This window comes from Phlebotomus papatasi, chromosome 2 (genome assembly GCF_024763615.1).
Source record: "Phlebotomus papatasi isolate M1 chromosome 2, Ppap_2.1, whole genome shotgun sequence".
NCBI lineage: Eukaryota > Metazoa > Arthropoda > Insecta > Diptera > Psychodidae > Phlebotomus > Phlebotomus papatasi.
Window position 1 is genome coordinate 13413463 of NC_077223.1, and position 21110 is coordinate 13434572.

The following is a 21110-nucleotide window of genomic DNA, read 5'->3' on the forward strand; positions in this document are numbered from 1 at the left end:
CGTTATAATTGAGAATAATGTCCCAAAGAAATGTTCTTAAACCAAAAACTTTCTAGGTTTTGGACTAAGGGCAGAATCACATTGACAATAAAATGCTCGCTGTAGCCCAACCATATTTCGTTAATTTACGCATTTTCATTGCAATTCTTACGAAAATTTTCCATTATAATGCCTAAAAATTTCTATAAGTCTTGCCCTCTGAAGTCGAATATCCTATTAAGAAAATGCAGTGTTTGGTACTACGCCGTGTTTGGCGGTGCCCCAGTTTCTTCTACACAAATGTTAAAAACGTTCTCATGGATCTTTTTATAGGAGGAAATTACGTTTTAATTGAGAATAATATCACAAATAAGCAATGTTCTTAAACCAAAAACTTTTTAGGTTTCAGACTAAGGGCAGAATCACATTGACAATAAAATGATCGCCGTGGCCTCACCGTATTTCGTTAATTTACGCATTTTCATTACAATTCTTACGGAAATTCTCGATTACTGTATTACCTTATCTCATACTCGGTGGCACTAGGTGAACATAATATAAGAAAATTGAATAAATAAAACGAAAATTCGATAACCAGTGAGCAAAAAAACTGTAAGAGAAATTAATCATACAGTTTTTTTTTTGCTCACCGTTTATCGCATTTTCGTTTTATTTTTTTCAATTTTCTTATATTATTTTTACCTAGTGCCACTGTGTATGAGATAAGGTAATACGGTAATGGAAAATTTGCGTAAAAATTGCAATGGAAATGCGTAAATTTATGAAATACGTCGAGCATCTTACTGTCAATGTGATTCTGCCCTAAACTTATAAAATTAGCATAAATTCTGATTTGTTTTATAGAAAGGAAATCAGTTTTCCTCTATAACAGAAAAATTTCCAAAGGAATTTTGTTGATTACCTATCGGTTTATATCTGGTTCATGACTGGTTCACGACCGATTTGAATTTATATATAAATCACTCAAAATATTTCTGAATACAAATTAGTTATATTTTATGAAACGGTTCATTACCAGTTTCGAAGGATTATATATTATAGAAGACTAGAGCAAAAGTCACAAATCGAAAATTTCAAAATTCAATATCTTCCAAGATAAATAAGATTCCGGCTTAAAATGTTTTTAAAGGGTAGCCTCCATAGACTTTCTTCAATGTCGTAAGTTTCATAGAATTCGAACAAGCAATTTTGAATAAAAAAATATCGTATTTTTTAGAAGTTTTTCTTGAATATTTTCTTTGCTAAAGACATCAATTATTTCCTACATATTTTTCAAAATTAATGCACTGATCAATATTTCCTAAATGACAATGTTGTACATATTTAGCAAAATTTCCGTTAAAAATTACAATTTTTTGAATGGAGATATTAATCTAAATTATTTTTCAAAAATTTCAGCGACAACTCGGTTGTTAATTTCCCGGTATTTGTTATTAATAATATAGGGTAAATATAAAAAACTCATTTCCTTTTGTACTTTACCTGGAAATATTTCTATTTTGCAACGTTAAAGGAGTGGGTGCCAGGTAAACAACACAAAACTGTTTATTAAATTATACTTTGAAATACTGTTAGCCTCTTTCTATTGTGTTTTCCTCTTTATTTTGTCTATGAAACGAAAATTATCAATGAATGAGCCCCTATACCTGTTTGTATTCCACCTTTATCAGATTGATACGTGTTACACCTACATTTTTCATTGTTTAATCTTAGTCATTGTGTTTTTCACTTGACATATTTTTGCAATGCAAAAGACTACAAAGAAATTGCGAAATTGAGCTGTGTCAACACTAACATTTACCCCGAATCAATGGAGTTGACGTATTCAAATTTGAGTTAACGATCACATCGTGGAAATTTAGAGGTAATTAAAATTGAAAGGTGACTACAAACTCTATCAATAGCAAATCACTCTGATTCAAAGGAATAAAAAATTAACATCTTTAATAGAACCAACGCAGAGATAGAATGTTACTTTGCATAAAATTTTAGCTCGGAGCTTCAAACTAAAAGAAGGGTGATTTTGGATTTTTCTGTAGAGGAGTTTGTGTTAACAGTCAAGAGAAAACGAGGGAAAGAGTCCTAATGCAATGTTCATTCGCCTATCCAAGCACCAGTGCCAGCAAATTGCTTCCAATTTCCCCAGTGAGCTAAATGAAATATTAATTGGGAAGCACTGCCGGGATTCTCTGAAAGACTGAAAAATCCATTATCGACCTCAGCAAACACGAGTCCTTGCCCGGTGAAAGTTAGGTCTTTTTTTCTGGTCACATCAGTCCACACCGAGATACCCATTACATTTTGATGTTAGTGTATCACATTGGGGAACAGATATTACCAGACTATCTAATTAGAATGGCCCATTTATTAAACCACTGCAAAAGAGGAATGAGAAAAAATATCTGAATACTGAAATTGGTGTCCATCTAGCATGCATGCTTTCCTATTACCTAAAAAGGCAAATCTCTCAAAATATGAACAAGTAATTAAATTATCCATGCAATGGACTTTCTGTGTTCATTACCTTTAAAAAGAATAATTGGTAGCCATGACAGTCCATCAGTCAAATAATCTGAATAAGACACAAGGCCAAAAATATAATAGATGCATTATTGAGGTCATACATTGGTCTAAAGAAAAATATAATTGGGGTTAAAATAGTCCTGAAGACTAAAAACCGAACATTGTCTTTAATTTTCACGGAATGTCCTGCATATTTAGAACAAAGGTCGAGTTATTCAGAAATGTACCAAACATCCCCGTTTCCCGACGAACAGTGCTGAGTCACAGTTTTATTGTTGCGGCGAAAGAGGCGGAGCCTGAGCAAGCGAGTGGCGAACACTGGCGAGAAGCCAGTACAGCCGAATGCAGGCGAGAACCGAGCGCAAGGAGGGGGCGAATACCGACGGCTATAAATAGGCCGCCGCATCGAGAACTTTCACATTCGGTCCTTGATCGTTGAGCAGTACGGTTCTCTTTTCTACCTGACCCTATCCTCACTCGCTTCAAACCAATTATCTCCCAATCACCATGGAATCCTTCGAGAATCAACGCTGTTCTACCCCAGTTGACCTTCGGGAAGACTTCTCCCTCGACCTCTCCGCAGTTCATCCCCCAGAGTTGGTTCGCCCTGTTGTTCCTGATCTTCCTGAATGGGTCTTCCTCTTCGCTCCGGCTCTCGCAGCTCTTGCGATTGTTGGCGTGGACGAAGACCTGTTCCGAGAAGATTTCGGAGATGACAGTGCCGTCGACTGTCCCTGGCATTTTGACTCCAACTTCAACAATGAAGTTATCGAAGCTCCCCCTGCCCATCTTCTGCCCCATCCTTCCCAATTCTTCTCCTAAGTCATTCTAGTTCGTAACTTCCGACGATGGTCTTCACGACCAGACGGACTAAGGGACACTTCGTCCCGTTTCGGCAGTCAGTTCTTGGCAGATGTTTTCGTCCATCTGACCAGGGAAAGTGCCCATAGCACCTCCTCGTGGTGGCTGCTGGCGACCGAAGTTCGGTTCAACTTCGGGACTAAGCTATGGGGGCGATCATATATTCCTCAATACACCTAGTTCTACATGTACTTTAATTAAATTGCATAGTTTCGAATGTGTTTGGCTTGGCTTTGGAGTGGCTTTATCTCTTCGAAGAGTTATTACTGAACAGAGGGAACAGAGCCATTATAGACATTAAGATTTACCACTTCTGATTCTGACTGATACTTCGATCATAGAGCAGAAAGGGTTCAGAACTAAGACGAATGACAGAGTGATTAGTCTTTTAATTGATCTCCGCCTGAGAAGGACGTTGCGACAAAGGGAAAGAGACTAGGCTTATGTCTACATGATGTTTCTCAGATCCAAAAGATATGCAACAAGCATTATGACTGCTAATGTAAATTTGTCTTCTAGGATAAAATGTGAAAATGCAGATGAATATGGGAACTGGGACAATTTTGAAATTTTTTGCTACTTCTTTTTCAGGGTGTTGTTTGAAACCTTGTAGATGGTTCGTGGTCTCTTTTGAGTGAGAATTTTCTTCACATCAAGATCAAAACACCTTCTTAATCTTGCCCTTATAGCCTTTGAAGAAGGTTCATATCCGGACCGAAAGCTCTGAGCAGGATTAAAAAGGTGTTTTAGTCTTGAGGTGAAGAAACCTCTCACTGGTGATCACCGGAATTTTTATAATCAAGATTATCATCATTTTCAACTGCTTATCCCTATTGGGGTCGTAGGCCTATGCCATCCAATTTAGCAGCCCACGCTTGTCAATCCTCCGACATGTTCGGGTTCGATCCTAAGGTGCTTCAAGGCAAGATTCTGAATTTGATTCATCCACTTTGTCCTAGGTCTGCCTCACTTGCATAGGCATAGCTTACAACGGCTTGCATAGCTTTTCTGGGGAATTCTTCTGAATTAATTGCTTTGAGTAATACTTCGGACACTGATTACCATAGTTCCTTGCCTTTTCGGAACTCTTAAGATCTTCTCCACATTACTTCGTTCGTTTCCTTTTGTTGCATGGTACTATCTCCCAGAGGATGAAAGGGACTAACACAATTTATGAAATTTTGAAGAACAAGCAGAGTGGCCGGAATTACAAGCATTCCGAAATTTGGTGCACTCCTCCAAGTACGGATATTGTAAATCAATGATATATGGGTTTGATTACTCTACTTCCAAACGATCCAAACCGTAGAAAAGTTCCAAAAATGGTTATGATTCCTAACACTCTCTTACACTGTGCAACAATTTTGAACTTTTTTTTGTCCCTGGGTTCTCATGCTATTTTTTCTATTGCTAGGGTCAAATGATTTACGAAAATACTTATCATTTTGATTTCATTTGGATTTTGCGCCTGGAATCTAGGAAAAACCGTTTTTGCCGTTTTATGATACTTGGGTGCCTATATCTCCGATTCTGCTGAACCGATTTATTTCTCACTAGGGAATAATTTGGTCTCCTTTACATGCCCGATAAATCCTCTGAACAGATGAAGTTCGTACAACTGACACCAGGGGCGCTGTAGTCTCAAATATGTCAGAAAACATGGGAAAATCGAACTTTTTAGCAACTTTGATCAAAAATATCTCGAAAACTAGGACTGTCCCTAACAATCTGTTTTGTGGGTTTGATAGAGAATTTAATTAGCTACATTTTCATCCATGTACAACTTTTCTCTCAGATTATTTTTTTAACCTCGATATTGAGGTTCAAACGAAAAACGAGCACTCAGCCAACTAAAGGAAAACTATCAGGAACTCAGGAAGATGTTCGGGTTCGATCCCAAGGCGTTCCAAGGCAAGATTGTGAAAGGTCGCGCCTTCTCACAATGGCTTGCATAGCTTTTCTGGGGATATTATTATAAATTCTCAAGCTAATATTTTTCAAAGAACAAGTCATGAACGTACGTTTTATACCAGAATCCTCCAAGAAGTCGCCGAGTCACACAAAATATACAATCCTTATGATTTTGGTGTAAACATGGGAGCACGAGTGAGGTGTTAAATACACTGAGGGTGTGATATACATGTACTACGCATCTGTTGGTGGGGGAAAACAAGAATCCTTGGGAGCTAATTGTTCAAATATATTCCCATCATAAATCCAACTGCGAATTTATAGCTGTCAGATAAATCGTGAACAAGCCAAACTAAATTATGTGACTGCAAGCTCAATGTGTTTCTGCTGACTTTATAGCCATTTTATTTATTTACTTTCTCCCCGCCCTCGTACCTAGCACTGAGCTTTTGTGGAGAATCCCTTTTGATGCGAATCGCAAAGCTTCGTCAATCCATCTGACATTCACTAATAAGCTTCAATGGTATGGTGGGCAAATTCTGGCGCCTTTTCATTAAAATGTTACATGAGATTCAACTATTAAATTTTACTGATCATAATTTTAACTCCTTCATTAAATATTATTGATGTTGAAATAAATTTTTAGATGTCGGCAGGTGCTCAAAATATTAAAAAGGAAGCTTCGCCGTTTAAGAGCTCTGAGGAATATGAAAACCAGTACGCACTTCAACATAAAGAGCTTAAAATTAATTAGATGGTTATTTAATCGTCAATATTTAAGGTTGAGAGTACTCCGAAATTAAAATATTTTCAAAAATGAGCAGAACCAATTTGTTCAATAACGAGTCAACTAATTACCAGGACATTTTAATGTAATTAGCAAGTGATTTAAAATGAATATTAATTATCGGTAAAATTAGGTATGAATATTGACGGATTGAACGGAAAATATTGAACATCAGAAACAATTTCAAGTGTTTTATGAATTGCAAATTGAGTGGTTGTAAACAAATTGTATAACAATTTTTCTCAATTCTCTTGAATTCTGAATAAATTAATATTTTCATAACATTCGTTATGTATATGCCCCTTTAAGGGAAATATCAGTGCATTAATAAATCATTTCAAAACCTTATCAATATTTTTTTATCTTGTCTAAATAGGATGAAATAATACTTATCTTTTTTATTAATTATGTAATAATTAATTAATTAATATCTTTTTAAAAGAGAATAAACAAAAAATAAAACCATGACACAAAAGAAGGATCTCCTACTGATTATCCAAAATTACATCTTTTTTTAAAATAGATACATGCTTTGCCTCGATTAAAAAACTGGTTAACCGATATTACCAATACTAATTTAATAAAGTTCTTTCGTGTTACAATTTATTAAGAAGAGCGGTATATTCATGAGATGAGAGCATTTTGAAAAACTTTTCCATTGAGTCATTTGTTTACAAGTTTCGTGTTTCCTGTTTCTCAACCGTTTTTAAGCAATTTCAAAATAGGGGAATGTTTGCATGGTTCGCACAGAGTGAACCTTCAAACGATGCAAATTTTCTCTTTGTTTGCAAGGAGCTAGTTCGTCATTTATTACCCATAAGATTGATTACACTGTGCAACAAAATGAAAACTTTTTCCGTGTGATTTCAAATGACCGGTATTTTCGGATTCCTTAGTGTCTCCTTGAGTGATAACTCCGAAGAAAGCTATGGTCCATCACGTCTAGTTTCTGAGCTAGATTAAGATGAATATCTTTAAAAAATTGGTTAGAAATATTTTATGAAATTTGTTTTATCTCAAAAATGGTACATCCTGGGATGTTGGCGTCAAAGGATGACTCAAGGATGTGTAGAGGAGGACTCAAGGAAAATTTTCCTGGAACAAACCATATCCATATCTCCTTATTTCCCCTGAAGTATTTTTAAGATTTTCCTCATAAATCCCTAAATATCCTTAAATCTATTAAAACGATGCATAGGACGACTTACTTTTACAAATAGTATATTCTTCTTGAAAAAACGGTAAGGGTCTCTGAAAATCTTAGGCTCTTAAAAGGTATGTTATTTAAAAATTACATATACAAAAAATAGATCTAAAAATCACGTAGTTTCAGTTTATTCGCGGCAACTGTATATTTGCCACACGCGAAACAAAAATTGTTTATATATTCCGGGCAAGAATCCATTTTATTGACACTTTTTGGTTGATATTGTGAAATTTACGAAAAGAGCAGAATTAATTTAGTTCAATTTACTCCAAGAAGAGAAATCTCACTAATCACACTTATTGGTATAGTGCATTCGCAATGATAAAATATTTCTCAAACAGCAGTTATAAATCAGTGCAATAAAATATTTATCAGTGATTTAAATTTGGCCACATAGTGTACAATGTAATGGAGAGATTAAGAGTAAAGAGTAAATGAGCAGATAAATCAAGAACCCAAGAAAAGCTATTAAAGTTACAAATGAATAAATATAGTGATCAAATATATGCTGCAGCATAATATTTCATAAATATTGTTATAGCATAAAAAGAACATATATTTTCTGCGGTATAATGTTAATTTTTTTTTGTGTACTTGTAATTCCTAGATATCGATACTTTTAACATCCTAAGATCTTGAGAGATCCTTACTCTTTTTTTCTGAAGAATTTTTATATATGGGAGTCGTGTCCTTACAAATAATCCTTTTCATGAATTTGAAGGATATTCAGCGATTTAAATGGAAAAACTAGAAAATCACAGGGGAAAAAGAAATAGGGATATAGTTTTTTCTAGAAAAATCTTCCTTGAGTCCCCCTCCACAGAATGTCCTTTGACATGAACACCATACTAAAATCCTACGATGTACTGTTATTTGGATAAAATATGTTTAATAAAATATTTCTTCCTATATCTTAAAGATTTTTAATGGTGATGGCGAGAGAACTGGATTTCTTGAGCTGTCCACATGATCAAAAGTAATTCAAATGCATCATTTCTGGGGATAATGGAAAGTTTTATGATCCTATGATGTTCAGGAGAATATTTTTGTAAACGATGCAAGTCGTCCTATGCATCCTTTTAATGGATTTAAGGATATTTAGGGATTTATGAGGAAAATCTGAAATACTTCAGGGAAAATGAGGAGATAGGGATATGGTTTGTTCCAGAAAAATTTTCCTTGAGTCATCCTTTGACGCCAACATCCCAGGATGTACCATTTTTAAGATAAAACAAATTTCATAAAATATTTCTAACCAATTTCTTAAAGATTTTCATCTTAATCTAGCTCAAAAACTAGACGTGATGGACCATAACTTTCTTCGGAGTTATCACTCAGGAGACACCAAGGAATCCGAAAATACCAGTCATTTGAAATCACATTTTTTGCTGTTGCACAGTGTTATTATTAAGCTCATGAAACGAGATGAGAAATGGGAAGTCAACTCTTTGCAAACAAAGAGAAAATTCGCATCGTTTGAAGGTTCACTCTGTGCGAACCATGCCTACATTCCCTTAACTCGAAAGATTGCCTAAACAGTTTAAGAGCAATAAAATTTGTTTAAGGATAAAAATGAGGTATCGGATGATAAGCGATTCAAAAATGGACTGAAACTATTTTTAGCGGCATTTCAGTCTTCAATCTTGAAAAAAAAACTAATAAAAATTCCAAAAAGTATATTTTGGTGAGAAAGACCAGAAACGAATAATAAAAGAAGGATGCGGGACTTATAGCGGATTCCCCGACCGCTTAAAGTCGCTATCACTAACCGTTTTATCTCCAGGCTCTCCAGATATGCTGACATCTAGACGGACAGTTAAGCAAGTAGCGTTACGTATTTTTTCTCAAAAATAATTTAATTCGCTAAAATGTGCGGTTTCTTTGTGACAAATTTAAGAATATTAATTATTGCCTTGTCTGTAGAGTTCTATAGCGAAGTAGTATAAAAGAAGTTATATTACAGAAGAATAATATTTATATTAAAAGTAGAGAAGAAATGAAATTTTGTGAGAAATGTAAACATCAATGGTATTGACTTCAACCTTGGTAAAGTCAACAATGAGCAACAAGAAAATTACCTTTAATTCCCGAAGGAATTTTCCGGGGTTTCTTTTGTTTCTCTTCATTTGAAAGGAGCTTTCTCCTGGTAAAGAGGGAAACCCCTACAGTGGGATACTTTGGGTTGGGGATATTCTATTTTATGAGACATAACATACCAGTGGTAGAGTACACTACGGTATGTCCAAATCGATAATCGTCAGGTGAATTGTTAAGGTTTTTGAGGATGAAAAGGTGAAGGAGATCCCATGCTGTGAGTGAAATATAATGGATGTAGCGCAATTTTGTGGAGTCATCGTGAGGTTAAGCAGCAACAGCGAATCGATTTGAACCATTTTCGGTGTTTCAAAATAATAAACCACCCTTTGAAAATTTTTCCCATACTTTCCTTCAAGCTCTTCCACAGCACAAAGGCACAAAGAACAAATTCCCTGGGTTTTCCTCTTTGTTACGTCAATCACCTCAAATACAGAGTCATCTAACTTAGGGTGAAATTATTGAAGTAGAAATCAATGTTTCATTTTATAACGGCGGAAAAAAGTCTTTCAGTCTTTCACTTGAATGTTCATTTATTCACTTTCTTAACCCGAGTTAAATGTCCACTCATAAGTGGCGAAACGGGAGAAACCATCGCAAGCGCCGAGCGGTGAATACATGAGAGAAGCGAATGCAGGCGCTCGGCGAACACAATTATAACCGAGCACAGCGAATATAGCTAATCCCGACGGCTATAAGTAACTACAGAAAATTTTCGTTAATTTTTACAGAATGTCCTGCATATTTAAAACAAAGGTCGAGTTATTCAGAAATCTAAACAAAAGAAATGTACCAAACATCCCCGTTTCCCGACGAACAGTGCTGAGTCACGGTTTTATTGTTGCGGCGAAAGAGGCGGAGCCTGAGCAAGCGAGTGGCGAAAAGCCAGTGCAGGCGAACGCAAGCGAGATCCAAGCGCAAGGTGTGGGGCGAATCCCGACGCGACGGCTATAAATAGGCCGACGCATCGACAACTTTCACATTCGGTCCTTGATCGTTGAGCAGAACGGTTCACTTTTCTACCTGACCCTATCCTCTTTCGCTTTCAAACCAATTATCTCCCGATCGCTATGGAATCCTTCGAGAATCAACGCTGTTCTACCCCAGTTGACCTTCGGGAAGACTTCTCCCTTGATCTCTCCGCGGTTCATACCCCAGAGTTGGTTCGCCCTGTTGTTCCTGATCTTCCTGAATGGGTCTTCCTCTTCGCTCCGGCTCTCGCAGCTCTTGCGATTGTTGGCGTGGAGGAAGACCTGTTTCGAGAGGATTTCGGAGATGACAGTGCCGTCGACTGTCCCTGGCATTTTGACTCCAACTTCAACAATGAAGTTATCGAAGCTCCCCCTGCCCATCTTCTGCCCCATCCTTCCCAATTCTTCTCCTAAATCTTTGTAGTTCGTAACTTCCGACGATGGTCTTCACGACCAGACGGACTAAGGGACACTTCGTCCCGTTTCGGTAGTCAGTTCTTGGCAGATGTTTTCGTCCATCTGACCAGGGAAAGTGCCCATAGCACCTCCTCGTGGTGGCTGCTGGCGACCGAAGTTCGGTTCAACTTCGGGACTAAGCTATGGGGGCGATGTTATTTTCTTGGTTTTTTCAATATCCAATCAGGCCCGGTATCGCTTTTCAACATTTCACTTTAGTACAATGTTAAATCTCTATTACTTTTTCTCAAAACTAAACCTTGTTTATATGGCGCGTTTTTCATGTCTGTCTTTTCTGAATCTTAAGTTGAGAGTGGCTCCTCGACTGTTTGGCTTCCATTTTTAATGCATTTTAATGACTGATTCGTTGAAAATTTCAACCCAGTAAATTCAGTCCGATCCACTTTCTTCATTCCTTTTTTCAAAGTTAGTACAATTTTCAATCATTCATTTTTTCTTTTCTAAAACCTGATGTTACCACACTGTTACCTTTCATTTCAAGTCAGTTTTAATACTTTATTTGTTTATAAGGCATTAACTTTAGATTAATGGCAAAATAATAATTATTTTTAATTTATGCTTAGATTCTTTATGCAGCTTGAACCCACAATTGGCATGTTTACATCAAGGCTATGTCAATATCTACTATTAAACTTACGGTGTTACAAATCGGTTTTCGACTAGCTTTCTATAGTGACATCTATTAAGTTCACATAGGAGATATTTTCTTGATATTTCACTAATCCGTATTAGTTTTCTGTTTTGAGCCTAGTTAACTTATTAGTCTTTGTTATCGGTTGTAGTATCATTAGGGGTCATTTAGGGCTTTAAGGGTAATTAAAAGTCAATTGATAACCATTTAACGTAAATGGTTTTAATGGTTTTCAGCCCTAATATTTATTATCTTCGTACTTCTTATTACAAAACAAAAACTTTAGTAAAAGAAAAAGAAACTACGGGGGATTTAATTGAAAAATATAACTTCAAAAAAAAACGATGTCGAAAATATGCAATTCTAGTTTTCGATTCGCCTAAAATTGTAATATGATATTATGTATCTAAAGTCGAAATGAATTTGAAATCTTTCAGAAAAATAATGAATGGATGAAATGCAGACCAGTATATTCTCTAATAAACTTGCTTTTATTGGTTATCCAAAAGCCGCGATACTTAGAACTTGATACAAACTTGTCCTTAGAGCTTTAAATTTGATCAGGAGGAACCGAATTTATGGCGTTCAACGCTTTCACAATATGGCGTTTACAATTTCATCAACTTCAACTCTTAGCGGTAGATTAGACTCGTACCGATGATAATCAAGGTTAGATTGTCACACCGAAAATTATTAGATTTTTTAATGACTTATTATTTGCAAAATCTGTTTGATCAGCAACTGATGCACAACATCTTGCAATAATAAGAAGTTAGCAGCGCGTAATTCTAAAAAAAAAAAAAACTTTTTTTGGGGTGACGATCCAAAATTCGTGGTCGAATTCACATGCCGCGGAAATTGAGGACTTCGTTGCTGCTGTTCGTTACAGGAAAACACAAGCCTTACTATTTTCCCATTTGGTGGTATGGCATTCCTTGTACATAATCACCAGGTAGTGCGATCCTAGATCGTTTAGTCTTCGAGGTCTTTCGTTTCGACATCATGTCCTTTCCCAAAAAGTACAATAGCTGCCTTATAGAACCGCGTTTAAACAAGTCTCTTAGTGCACTTTTAAAAGACTCAAAGTGAAAGTTTTCTGTTGAAATTCCTTTAGAAGCTCTTAAGATCCTTAAGAGTGCGCCACTTTACTTATAGTAATCTCAGTGATGGAACCAAGAGCGTTATAAGCAAATAAAAAGATTTTTGGTTCTATAGGGCCTTGCATAAGGAATTCAAGGAATTCTACAAGATTATATTAAGAAAAAATTGCTTCTTGGGTTTTTTACAGTAGAACGCCATGTAATAAGGGGCGACCAGGACCTCTCTTTTGCTAGGTTTGATGGATAACCCTCTTTACCAAGTGGTCCCAGGTGGTCCTTTGGGCGACATATCACATGGCCATACCATATCAACTGTGATACTGCGTGCTTATCGCCAATTTTTTTCACTCGCATGCTGGCCTTTGCATGCTCATTGCGCACCCTATCTTTAAGGATCTTTAAGGGTAACTCCCGACAACCGCCTTAGTCGCATTTCTGAGCGGTGAAGTTTTTGATAGTAGGCTTTTCTTTGATTCTACCACTGACTGAGAATAGTGTCTCCGATCGGATATCAAAGGTCGGATCGGTTAAGACGTGAAGAGCATTTTAAAGTACTAGAATTAAAAAGAAAATACGAACAGCAGGGGGATAAAGTCACCCGCATCTACGGTAGATTCGACAAATGTCCCATAGTTCAATTGTTAAATTGTATTTCTATTCGCATTAGTTCACCAAGATCGCAATTAGTTTACTAAGTAACATCGCTTTTTTGTGACCAGTTGATCAGTTATTGTCTATAGTTATTTTATTAATTCTTTGGTTAAAAATTCGATCTTGTAGGGATAAAGCTCGCTACCTTTGGACGACTCAAGTTTCGGACAATTCAATTTTTTCTCTATGTTTCTAATGGATTTCACCCGTAACACTTTTTTGAAAATTTGACTAGCTGTTAAAATATAATATTATACTGGGACAGATTCATTAAAAACATGTTGGAAAGAAAGAATTGTTCGAAGATTAAGTCGTCCGAAGGTACCGCGCTTTCCGCTATTGTTTATTTTTTGAATTTCCAGAAAAAACATACATGTAAGTTCAATCCTAATAAAGTTAACCACTAATAAATCGGGCAATATTCTGATATTTAGAACAACTTCGTTTTATTTTTAAGAGTATTACTTGAGCTTTAAATTAAAATTTCTCATTTTGCTTGCGGTTTTCGTGACTATAAATAATTTTGTATTAAACTTTATTATTAAACAATTGGTTCAACTCCTGATTTATACATCATCTCAATTACGTGAAGAGCTTTTTGAGCAAGGTTCGGGGCACGTCATTAAAAGTAATGACTGTTGTAAAATCTTTTAGTACTTGCGTGTGCAATTTCTTTAATTTTCAGTTCAACGGATAATGATATTTTTAGATGATTGAAAAGGTCTCCTTTTGCGGATTGTATCGTTAAGTACATTGGGTGATGACTGCGTTTTTTATTCGATCTCATCTTGATATGAGACTCTCCAACTGCTCCAGAGATCATTAAATGGAGATTTTTTGCCACAATCTGGATCCAATAAAAGAAATCAAGTCTGAGATTCCCCCTTTCAATTTCACATTAGCAAGAAGAAATCATCCAAATTGATTCATCTTGGCATTGATATTGGCGTTTGATGTTCTTGGGGGTATGAGAAGAATCTTCTGAAGTGTTAAGAGAGAGCTTGAAAAGATGCTGATGATTTTTTTTTCTTCGGCTCGATTGGTGGTAATCAAATTCATCTTTGAATTCATTATTGAGGAACTCTTTAGTGGTTGGTATGGTATATCAAATGAATTAATTTAGCATGGAATTTCTCACCAAGAATTGTGAGTCAATTAATTAATATTGAACATCTAACTGATAATTTTCTAGATGGGTTTTTGCTCCTTTCCTATAAATGAATATTGCGTGGAGTATTTTGTGGTTTTATTAGTCGTTTTAGGGGTCTAGAAAAGTGATAAAAACGACACCCATGACTTGCCTGTTTTTATTAATTTCATCTTTTACTCTCACTCCCTGGAAATTTTCTGCAAATTTTATTGCTTTTGGGTCGTTGAATTTATGTCATTTTTTGCCAATAATGAAACTGGATGGAATGGTGTAATTTGGGAGAATGAGATTCTTTTCCTGGGAATGATGGTGCGTTCAAGAGACACATGTGATAAAGAAGGCCCAAAATGGAAAGAAAATCCAGCCAGAACATTAAGTTTCTTGTGGACGGTGTCTCTCTGTTAAGCCACGAGCAAGAAATAAAAAATCCCCACGCAGGATTTTTATGTCTTTATCATTTTTAACAAGCGACTGAATTAGTCCACATAAAATTCCTTAAACTCTGCCTTCTGTCTTGAGACATATCTTTCTAATACACCAGGGAGGCAAGGAGAGTCAAAAAAAAAAGCCCATAAACTTTTCCTGCGCTCGATGCTCTTCAGTCTGCAGGATCAGTTTTTTTTTACGAGGACTAAGAAGGAAAGCCCGACAATTTTCAACCCTCAATGGGTTTGTTCCCAGAGGAATGTGACATTGTGGGCGAGATGGGAAAATAGAGTAAATACAGCTTGAGGTTTGGGGTGTTGTTACATGACATGGAAAAAGCCATAGAAGACGCGATACACAATAAATGAAAATTCCGCGACTTGCCAGGCAACGCCAGTGGTTAGATGCTAGGAAACATTGCGGCTTCTCTATATCGATTTATGTTTCCATTGACTTTACATAAAAGGAGCAAGAGAGCTTTGGGGATCCTACTCCCCGATGCACTATTTGATGACATATAACCCAAATTTTAGAGCTACATTCGCGCACTGTAAACAGTTGTAGAAATTTCCATATGAAACACATATTGATGCCATTCCGCCCTCAAATGTTCCTAAAATTGATTTTACGTTTACAAACGAAATTCAATTTTACATTCATCAATTACTTGGAAAGACTGAATACTGGTTCAGAAGAAGTATAAAAAAAAACGGAAAATAAGTGCAGGACCATTGAAAACTGTTAAAAATTAATTCGAGCCGAAAATATAAATACCCAATTTTTTTTTTAGATCCCTTAAAAAATACAACATTTGTAAAAATCTGAACAAAGAAATCATTTTAATAAAAAAATAATATTTAAAAATCTTAAGAACTGAGATGTCCTAGATTTTTGAAACGTAGTTCCAGTGAAACAAAAGTCAAAATACCGAAACGCACTGATCCTTAGTTCTATTGTTGCGGCGAAAGAGGCAGAGTCTGAGCTAGCGAAAGGCGAAAACTTCAGAAAGTGAGTATAGGCTCATGCATGCGACGACAAAGAGTGAGGCGAATCCTGACAGTTATAATATAGCGATCATAGCTAATCCCGACGGCTATAAGTTCCGAAGACTAAACACAGAAAATTTTCTTTATTTTTTCCGGAATGTCCTGCATATTTAAAACAAAGGTCGAGTTATTCAGAAATCGAAACAAAAGAAATGTGCCAAACATCCCCGTCTCTCGAATAGTGCTGAGTCATGGTTTTATTATTGCGGCGAAAGAGGCGGAGCCATCACAAGCGAGTGGCGAAAGCTGGCGAGAATCCAGAACAGGCGTATGCAGGCGAGAGCCGAGCGCAAGGAGTGGGGCGAATCCCGACGGTTATAAATAGGCCGACGCATCGAGAACTTTCACATTCGGTCCTTGATCGGTGAACAGTACGGTTCTCTTTTCTACCTGATCCTATCCTCTCTCGCTTTCAAACCAATTATCTCCAGATTACCATGGAATCCTTCGAGAATCAACGCTGTTCTACCCCAGTTGACCTTCGGGAAGACTTCTCCCTCGATCTCTCCGCGGTTCATCCCCTAGAGTTGGTTCGCCCTGTTGTTCCTGACCTTCCTGAATGGGTCTTCCTCTTCGCTCCGGCTCTCGCAGCTCTTGCGATTGTTGGTGTGGACGAAGATCTGTTCCGAGAAGATTTCGGAGATGACAGTGCCGTCGACTGTCCCTGGCATTTTGACTCCAACTTCAACAATGAAGTTATCGAAGCTCCCCCTGCCCATCTTCTGCCCCATCCTTCCCAATTCTTCTCCTAAATCTTTGTAGTTCGTAACTTCCGACGGTGGTCTTCACGACCAGACGGACTAAGGGACATTTCGTCCCGTTTCGGCAGTCAGTTCTTGGCAGATGTTTTCGTCCATCTGACCAGGGAAAGTGCCCATAGCACCTCCTCGTGGTGGCTGCTGGCGACCGAAGTTCGGTTCAACTTCGGGACTAAGCTATGGGGGCGATATTATTTTATTGTTTTTTCCAATATTCAATCTAGTCCAGTATAAGTCATGAACATTTCTGCCCGGTAGTTCAATGTAGACCAATATCCGATCTCTTTTCTCAAAACTAAAGCTTGTTTATGTGACGCGTTTCTCGGATGTCTGCCTATCCTTTTCTAAACCTTGTGTTGCAAGTGGCTGCTGCACTGTTTGGCTTCTATTTCAAATTCATTTTTAATCTTTGAATTGTCCAACTTCTTCAATATTTTCCATTTCATTCTACTGTTGATCTTCAAAATTCCATGCCAGTTTGTATCATGGTTATGGCAATATCTGCATTTAAATTTATATCGTTTCTATTCGGTTTTCAACTAGCTTTCTGATGCCATCAGCAAAGTTCACATGTCTTCAATTTTCTGTCATTCCAATAATCCTTATTACTTTTGTATTTTGAGTCTAGTAGTTTGTTCCATGTTGTCACTTCTAGTGTCATTAGGGCTAATTGAAAACGATTTACCGTTTAGGGTAACTAAAAATCAATTAATAACCGGTTAAACTATGAATTAATTTTTAATTGCTTTTAACCTTTCGGTTAAAGCTGTCCTTATATCATATCTTTTTCGGAATTGAAACCTACTGCTGCCTTTAAGAGGATTCGTCTGACGGCCAGTTATTGGCAGATATTTCGTCCATCTGATCAGGTAAAGTGCCTAGAGCGCATCCTCGTTGTAGCTGCTGGCGACCGAAGTTTGGTTGAAGTTCGGAACTAAGCTATGGGAGCGATCTTGTCTTCTTGAATACTTCAAGTTCCACATTCCACTCGACTTTTATGGATTTTCCTCATCGACGTGGTTTAAGATTTCTAAATTCTTTGACCTTTCAACAGTTGACGTTCCACTTTAACCATTTTAAAGATATTCCTATAAAGTTTTTAGAGAGTACAGCAAATAATGTGCTTTAAAGGTAAAGGTTTTTGGTGCCAATGGTGTCTCTTCAATTTAGTTTGGTTAAAGGTAGCGAATGTGTTGAACGTTATGAAGATATGATTTTAGATGTTTATTTTGTTAAATGTCTTAAGTTTTGTTTTTGACCACTGTTTCTATCGGGAACTGGTCAAAATCGGTCTCATGACCTAAGGCCTTGGCAAGGGGGGATTTGAGTTTCGGGTTTGAGTTTTGCATGTCTTCCCTGATCGCAATGAGTACATTGCTCTTGTCCTTCGTCCTATGGTGTCACAACTTTCTTTGGAACACTCCCTTGTTAACATAATAATTTGAATTTTCCCATTTTATATTTGATTAATATTGTTTCTAAATTTCAAAATATTAAAATTTTCGTGCATGGTTAGTTTACTAACGACCTTTGAACGTGACTAATTAGACCAATTAAAAGGTAATTATTTTTGAATTAGCAATTAAATTCAATTTAAATGACCTTTAATTTCCTATAAATTTAATATTTGTTGCCAAATAACGATTTTGAGCATATGGAATTATAATTGCTAGATGACCTAGTATATTATATTGAATCGTCAAAATATCATTTAATTTCCTTTCAGTCTGTGAAAGGTTAGAAAATTGCATTAGTATATTTAATGGTTTTATTGGTTCGGTGGAACGTCTGTTCGACAGGGAACCCCTATTGACACTTTTGTCAAAATGTTGAAAATTATTCCATGTATCTAGTAAAATATATGTAATATAACGTTTTTTTCTGTAATATACATTTTACTATAAACAGAGATGTTCATATTTCATATCCCAAATGGTACAGAGTAGGGTGTCAATAGGTGCCGACACCGAGTTCTTAAAGTGTCAATAGACGTTCCTTTCACCCTCCTAGATATTAAGTAAATCTGAGAAATCACGAAGGAGCAGTATCTAAAGACCCTTTTCATCGTGATCATGGGTTTTAGACGTCTAGATTAGCACTATCCGCTTGTCGATACTTCGTCATATCGGGAAAGTATTCGAGGTCGTTTCTAAGACATTCCTGCAGGGGAATGTTGGCATGGTTCGCACAGAGTGAACCTTCAAACAACGCAAATTATCTCTTTGTTTACAATGGGCTAGTTCGTCATTTCTAAGCCATAAGGTAGATAATTATTAAGGTCGTGAGACGAGATGAGGAATTGTAAGTCACCTCTTTGCAAACAAAGAGAAAATTCACATCGTTTGAAGGTTAACTCTGTGCAAACAATGCCTACATTTCCCTACAAATTTTTAATTTGACCCAGTCCACTTGTCCTACGTCTGTCCCGAGGTCGAATCCCTTCTATAAGAGCTTCTACTAGTTTTTCTCTGGAAAACTTTCTTTGAAGCTGTATTAACCAAGCAACTTTGCAGATTAAACTTAAAAGCTGTCGACCTGATAACCGCGGATAAAACCAGGAAGAAGATATACTGCAATGAGACCACAGGTATACTCCGACAAGTTCTTATAAAAGGATGGATTCCGTGAATTTCTAAATACTTAATGACCATCATTTGCGGTGTGTTAAGTGGAAACGGAAGATATGCAGAAAGACGATGGTTCTCCACAGCATAAATTTTCGTTGGCTCGTTTGTCTGTGTGGTATTTATCAAATAATTAGCCGCAATTGCACTTAATCACCACTAATATTGAAAATTTTCTCGCTGCTTGGTGTGAAAAATTCCCCATCACAGAGTTGCTCTTTTGCACTTATTTAGCAGTTACGAACAATTTACTCTTTTGAAGCATTGTCTGTCAGCGGTTGAGACTCTTTCCATTATTGTCTCTCACTGAGGCATTTTTGCATGATACACATAATTATGCTGAGGCCAAGAGCATCATTTAAAATGTGACGCGAGAGTCAGATAAGGAGATCAACTCATTGGCATATTATCTCTCCACTCTTCATCTCTTGCATCAATTTATCTCGGGTGGAACATTCATAATTTTACTGCCATATCTCGGGGCTCAGCAGATTGGGTTTCTTTTGCATTCTTCTGCCTCCTCTTTTTGACTGCTGTCTTTTGACGATGGTTCTTCTTCCGCGTCCACGAGGCAAGGAGATGCACAGTTGAGATGAAGTGGTTCAGACCAGAGTGTGGAAAAGAAATGGGGAATATCATGGTGATAACTATCACTGGGAGGTTCTTGAACGCTCCTTGATATAAGGAATTAATGCTGAAATACACCCCATTTTATTTTATTGCCAGATTTCTGCCAGGGCGAGATCTAGCAATATAACCGCATGATTTTTCGATAACTACAAATTTAAGTAACCAATACCCATCCTTCGTGACCCCCAAAGGAGCGTCACGAAACGTTGTTATTAAATTATTAATTAGATTTGCATATCAAACGACTTGATACGACGGACCCTTCATAAGTCGAACCCTATGTTCAGGTATTTTCGACTAGTCGATCACTGATGACTCGAAACCGAAAATGATTGTTTCTGAAGATAGACAGATATAGCTATATATAGGTTCTCGTTTCTATCTTCATTGCACTTAAGCTCCAAGACTTCAAATTTTGGGATCCTAAATTTAACCGAATAATTACGTCACGGTATTTATCCGCTTTTCCGAAAGGGTATCGGCCTGGTTAAAGCTATCATGTTTTTGTCTTTAGTCGGCCCCCAGACCTACAAGTGATCATTATATTGAGATATTTGTTCTTCTATTAAAGCTCTTTTTTCCCCTTCCAGACTATGTATTCCTCGTTTTTCTCGGAAACGGCTCCAATGATTCATCGACAATAATGTCGATTAATCGTTGAATCCGCTGGATCAAACGGGAAAAATATTTCAAGTGCGAAATATATAAAGAAAAGGCCAAAGACTTATAGTTATAGACCCTTGCGACCTTTCTCCCGGCATAAGGACGCTGTCTTCTCTTGCGAATAGAACCTGTTCTCAATTTTAAATTCTCGAATTTATATTCGTAACGATTAACAATGTTTTGTATAATTTTTTAAACAAATATCCTTGCCTTAGGGTTAGAGCTCATAATTTGGGACTGTTTCTAAATTGGGACACTTTGAGGATAAAATTGGGCACTATAAATAAATTGATTAAAATTATGGATTTTTATTGCAATACTTGATGAATAATGAATTCTATCTAAATATTTGTTCTTTTTGGAAGACTTTAACACTAAATACGTTAAGTTTTTAATATGATTTGAGTTAAAATTCCTTTGTTGAAAATTCAGTGTGAGCAATTGCTTACGAGAAATATGACAGAACTTCGTGTTTACTTCAGTCTTATTTAGCTGTGGTGAAGTACTAAGAATTTTTATTTGTGTAATCAAAATAATTTAGTCCTTTGTGTAATCAATTAAATCCTATTTATCAGTAATTTGGTGGAGATATGTGAAAGG